We start from the raw sequence: 6095 nt of genomic DNA on the forward strand, positions 1-6095 counted from the left end.
GTGGAGTGGAGCTGGGGTCTAAATATCACTGACAAAGGCTGTAGAACACATCTGAGCTGGAAAATGACCTCGAGACAGTAGCTAGAACGTCCTCTTTATTCAAAGGTAATGTCAAAGCAAAACATGCTCATGGTAAAATACTCAAGCAGCCCAAAGGGTTTCCATGCAGGGCTCCAGATGCTCTCCAGTCCATTCTGGAAGTGTGAGAGCACAGGGCTTCTGAGGCGGTGAGCCAGTGGGTCTGTGTGAGGTCGGTTCCCAGACGTGCACGCCCGGACAGAGCTTCCCGTGGTGCTGTGCTCGCCTGCATCGCACCTCCTCCCTGAAGCTCTCCCTGCTCTTGCGTATGTGTGGCTTTGCCTGTAACATGGCTTTGAGGGATGTCATTGTGTGGTAAGGTTCCTCCTCAGACGCCCAGCCAAGAACCGTTCTATTACCCTCATTTCAGTCTATTGAAACCTTATGACAGTTGATACTAAAGGTGTTGTCATTGCCGTCTCCAGTATATGGATAAGAAAATCAAGGCCTCAAGCGTGAATTGCCCCAGATCCTATTGCTGTATTGCTAGAAAGAAGTGAAGCTGTGTGTCTCCCCTGCCCTGCCCCCTGTGATGGGTTCCTTTAGGGCTGGAGTCATGGCTCCAGTCTTTTTCCCTCAGAGCACACAGTACCCGGCACACAGCAAGTGTTCCCTTAACCCCCAATGACTGGATGGCTGCATTTCTAATGAGAAATGATCTTCTGTGTTATTCACGTGCTTTGTTAGACATTATTTATTAGAAATGACTCCTTAATTAAATTATCTCAGTGTTCCCCTGCCCCAGTATTCAGCTCCTCCAGGAAGGAAAACAGGCCTTTATAGACTTGTGACCTCTGCATTGGTTCTGTTATTTGCAGGTGAATGGGAATTGGGATGTGAGAAAGGGGCACCATTTCCCCCCTGGAGGAAATCGCTAGGTAATGATTTTCCAAATCCTGTGCCTAAAAAACCAGACAACAACAACAACAAACTGTGGGACTCCTAGTCCCATAGGAGCAGAAGATTCCAGAGGGGGGGAAAATACTCTTCCTCTGGCATAGGAGAGTTGGCTACATGTTTCGAATTTATGCAGAGGTCAGAAATAACGAAACTCTCTACCTTCCATCCTCCAGCCCCTCAGATTCCCTCATCAACCTGTTCATTCCAAATGCGCACTAGCATGTGGCAAGGCAAATACGAGCTCTGGGTCAGCACTGAACTGGCAGGCCCTCCTTCGGCCGGTGTTGATAAGGTTATACAGCTGTGTTCTCCCAGCGCAGTGAGCACTGTGGTGAGTGAGGCCCAGAGTTGGTATTTAGACAAATTGGGCTATGTTGTCTGCACTTTCTGTGCCATAGGCGCATGCGAGAGTGGGGTGATGAATGCATGTGCAGAGGAGAACTAGGACGGCCACAAAAATATTTCCAAACCAGCAAAACCACAAACACACGAAAGACAAACATTTCTATAGCAAATGTATGCCCCCCCTGCTAAACTATAATAAGAATGGCCATTATTCTCAATATCACAGGGATTCCTCATTTGTTTTGCATTACTAGAAAGGAGTCCTTGTGAAGTACTTTTTCACATAAATNCCGCTAAACTATAATAAGAATGGCCATTATTCTCGATATCACAGGGATTCCTCATTTGTTTTGCATTACTAGAAAGGAGTCCTTGTGAAGTACTTTTTCACATAAATGCGACTTTCCATTCCAAATATCAGTAATGATCTTTGTAAGTAATGTATAGTCTTCTCTTCCTTGCTCTTGGAAGGGGTAAAGCTAACGAGGTTTACTGACTGTACTGAAGTGAACAGTGTCCCCCTAAATTCATGTCTGCCCAGAATCTGCAGTATGATTTTTTTAGTCCACTCAGGCTGCCGTCACATACCATAGACTAGGTGGATTAAAGTAGAAATTTGTTTTCTTACCATTCTGGAGGCTGAAGTCCAAGATCAAGGTGCCAGCATGATTGGGCTCTGTGGGGGCTCTGCGAGGGCTGGCTCTGTTCTTGGCTTGCAGACGGCCCCTCCCTCACTGTGTCCTCACATGGTGGAAAGAGAGAGCGAGCTCTGGTATCTCATTCTCTTTTTATAAGGACTTGAGTCCTATCAGATTAGGACCCTATTCTTAAGACCGAATTTAACTTTAATTACTTCCTCAAGGCCTGATCTCCAAATATAGTCAGTCATGCAGGTGGTTTTGGCTTCAAAATTTGAATTTTGGGAGGACATATTTTAGTTCATAGCAGTGATCTTATTTGGAGTTGGTGTCTTTGCACCAATTTTAACTTTTAACTTTTAACTAATTACATCTAGTTAAAATGAGGTCATCCTGGATTAGAGTGGGCTTTAATGACTGGTGTCCTTACGAGAAGTAAAAACAGAAGTAGAGAGAGAAGAGAGTGCTGCATGAAGATGGAGTCAGAGATTGAAAGCCAAGGGACACCAGGATTCTGGCAGCTGTCAGATCGTAGAAGAGGCAAGGAGCACACTCTCTGAGTTCCCAAGAAGGGACCAACTCTGCCCACACACTGATTTCAGACTTCTGGCCGCCAGGACCATGAAAAAATAGATTTTTGTTGTTTTAAGCCACCCATTTTGTGGTAATTTATTATGGCAGCCCTGGGCAACTAGCACACAGACTACGTCACCATAGTGGTGCCCTACTGTTCAACATGGTGGCCTGTTCAACATGGCGACCTAGTATAGGGTGTTTGCTNGGTGGCCTGTTCAACATGGCGACCTAGTATAGGGTGTTTGCTGGGCACTTTCTATGCTGTCACATAGTAGACACCAACAAGTAGGTGTTGCTGAATGAAGACAGAGGGTCTTACTATCGGTTTTCATCCTCCACACTGCTGTAAGCATAGAAGACCACTCATTAAGCCTAGAGCCTAGAGTGTTGGTAAGAATAAGTGGGTAGGACACAGAGCAGTCCCTGGTATGCGGTAAGCACTCAGTAAGGGTTAGCTTTTATTTCATAGAGTCAAGGTTGCTGATATTCTTCTGTCTTTCTTCCTCCCTCCCTCCCTCTCTCCCTTCCTCCCTTCCTTCCCAGTGAGATACTGTTTATTTTTTTTGAGCGCTTTCGGGGTTTTCAATGCATTTTCACATTATCACATTAGATGTCCGCAATGTCCATGAGAGAAAAGACAGGTATTGTTACCCCCATTTTAGAGATGAGAAAACTGAGCTTCAAGAACGTCATTGTCTGATGAAGGTCACTTGGCTCATTATGACATTGCTGAGACTCAGCCCTATACACCACGCTCATTTCTTGAACCTGCCTTTACAGGAGTATTAAATGAGGAGTAGGAAGAGACGGGTTCTGGCTGTAGTTGCACCAAAATTCTTCTGGGGAGGCTGGTGCTCTAACTTCATGTTGGATAGCATATCCCATTGTTAGTAATGTGTCGGTGTATTCGNTTATGACATTGCTGAGACTCAGCCCTATACACCACGCTCATTTCTTGAACCTGCCTTTACAGGAGTATTAAACGAGGAGTAGGAAGAGACGGGTTCTGGCTGTAGTTAGGCTGGTGCTCTAACTTCATGTTGGATAGCATATCCCATTGTTAGTAATGTGTCGGTGTATTCAAAACTCATTCATTCCCCTAAGAAACGGTGATTGAGTCCACATTGTGCACTAACTGCTGGTTTGGGCACTGGAACTACAAGTGTGAGAAGGGCGCAGAGCCTGCTCTTATGGAGTTTCCGGATCATGCGGAAGACAAGCAGTTAACTGAGACATAAGAGGAAGGAACGCTGTGCAGTGGGTGCACACAGCACAGACTTTGAACCAAGCCTGGAGAGGGTGGAGGGAAGGCCACCCAGAGAAGCGCCCAGTCCAGAGCCTGGAAGGTGAATAGCAGCTCAGCAACAGAAGAATGCCAGCTCAGGCTGAAGGAGGAGTCGAGAGGTGCACTTGCTCAAAGAGAAGGAAGGAAGGAGAGAAGGAAAGACCATGTGGCTAAAAGTTAGACTGTGAATGTGGCATTGGGAGTATAGTGAGAGGGCAAACCTATAAGGAAATGGGGCCAAAGTCAGGAACAGCCTGGGGCCCTCTTCATGGATGCTCAGGTACCTTGGCGCAACGGGAGGCTGTCGAAGGGTTTCCTGAAGGGGCATCACAGTCACACGCATCTTAGAAGCCTCGTTCTCACCCCTGGTGGAATCGTGATTGTGCTGGACTAGAGGCAGAGCCCAGTCCGCTGGCTGCATGGGGTTCCACTGGCCCGGCCGGGGTGGTGACCTGTGCAGGAGGCAGGGTGCGCAGGGCTGCTGTGTGGTTAAAGCTGGGAGGAGGGATGAAGAAGCGTCAAGGACGACTTCTTTTTCTGGCGAAGGAAGCAACACAGAGACACATTTTTCAATAAATTATGTTTTAGTAACCACAGGAGCAAAGTGAAGAGGAATTAGTGGCGAAGTGAGAATTTGATTCTGCTGGGTTTTCATGAAGCCGCGAGTTTATATTTGAATCCTGTTTCCCCTGTTCATTTCTTCACTTGTCTTGTCCATGCAGCCGCATTTCTGATGGCTCTGTGGGGACGTTTCTGTTGGGGATTTTATTTGGAATTACCGTTAAAGTAGTTCCCTTACATGCAGTAATTGTTTATATATTTCTATTAAGTGAATTTTCACAGGTGCATATGGCATGCCGAGGGCTGATTTGAACACCATATGAACTGAGAAACATATTGAAGACAGGCAAGATTGTGGGCAAGAATTTCCTGAGAAAAGGACAGTCTTCCTGGGGAGGGATCTGAATGTCTTCTGGGACTTCCTGAAAATATTCACTAGAAAACACGCTGGGGGGGGGAAGCAACAACAATGAAGATTTCAGCAGCTGTGTGCAAGAGGGGCAGTGCGCTTGAGTCACATGAAAAAGACACGGGCTAACAGGGGAACTGTTTTGGTTTGAGCTTCCTTCCATCATGGTCCAATTTTGTCCAAGCCATAAAATTTCTCTGAACTCAGTTCTTAGAGCTGTAAAATAGAGATAATGACATTAGCATTACATTTTTTAAGTTGTGCATAACCTGGTGCCCGGCACATTTATAGTGCCACAAAATAATAACTCTGAGTACGATGACTTCCCTGCGTATTTAGACGCCAGTGCCATCTCCTCTGAGACAGCAGGACCCCTTGTGTAATGACTTACTGAATGCCTTCTAGCATTCACAAAGCAAACAAACAAAGCAAAGCTCTTCCTTAGGGGTGGAAACTTCCCCTGCTTAACCCAAGCCAAAAAAATAGATTTATTTTGGAAAGTTTCTTTAAAAATTCATCAGGCTATTGTTTCTGGGGTTGGAGTTTGATTTGGTTTGAATTATGGCAGTACAAAATAAATACTGTAAATAAATAACAGAGATACCCTTTAATTTTAGAGCTAAAGAATCTAAGTACACTCTGTGCTGGATTTATAAACACACAGCCAGTTTCCAGATAGAGTTACTGAAAACCAGGGCTTTTGTGATCGCCCCTGTATGAAGCCCAGGCAGGGCAGGAGGAGTAGTGCAGTCAAAACCTGGCTGATCTGTGGGCAAAGTGTGCGCCATTGCAAGTCTTCAAGTCCAAGTGTCATAGAGCCTTTTCAGGAATCTTAAAAATCCCCACCTTTGTGCAGTTGGGCCCATTGGTCAATGAAGCTGGAAGGGGCCTTAGCAGTTGTCAGATATGGACCCCTCGATGTTATGGTTAAGCTTCTGCTGTGAATTATTGGCAGAGCCCAGAGTGCTGACTTTTGCTTATATAGCACTCTGCAATTTGCACAGGGTTCCCATTTACAGGATCTCCCTCGAACTTCAGAGAGGTGGAGTCACCTGCCCACATGATTATAGGCTTCTCATTGCACAAGACATGTAAGAAGCACCCTCATACATGTTCCCTTAGTTCATCTGATTGGAATTGTTCCCATTTAATAGGCAAGAGAACAGAGGCACAAAACGTGGACGTGAGTTGCCTGACTCACATGCTGAGCTGTGACACCAGGATGAGATATGAACACATCTCTCTTTCTAATTGCAAACCAGTCATTATTTTACTATAACATAGTAAATTGCAAATAGAGTAA

This window comes from Ailuropoda melanoleuca, chromosome 4, assembly GCF_002007445.2.
Source record: "Ailuropoda melanoleuca isolate Jingjing chromosome 4, ASM200744v2, whole genome shotgun sequence".
NCBI classification, from domain to species: Eukaryota; Metazoa; Chordata; class Mammalia; order Carnivora; family Ursidae; genus Ailuropoda; species Ailuropoda melanoleuca.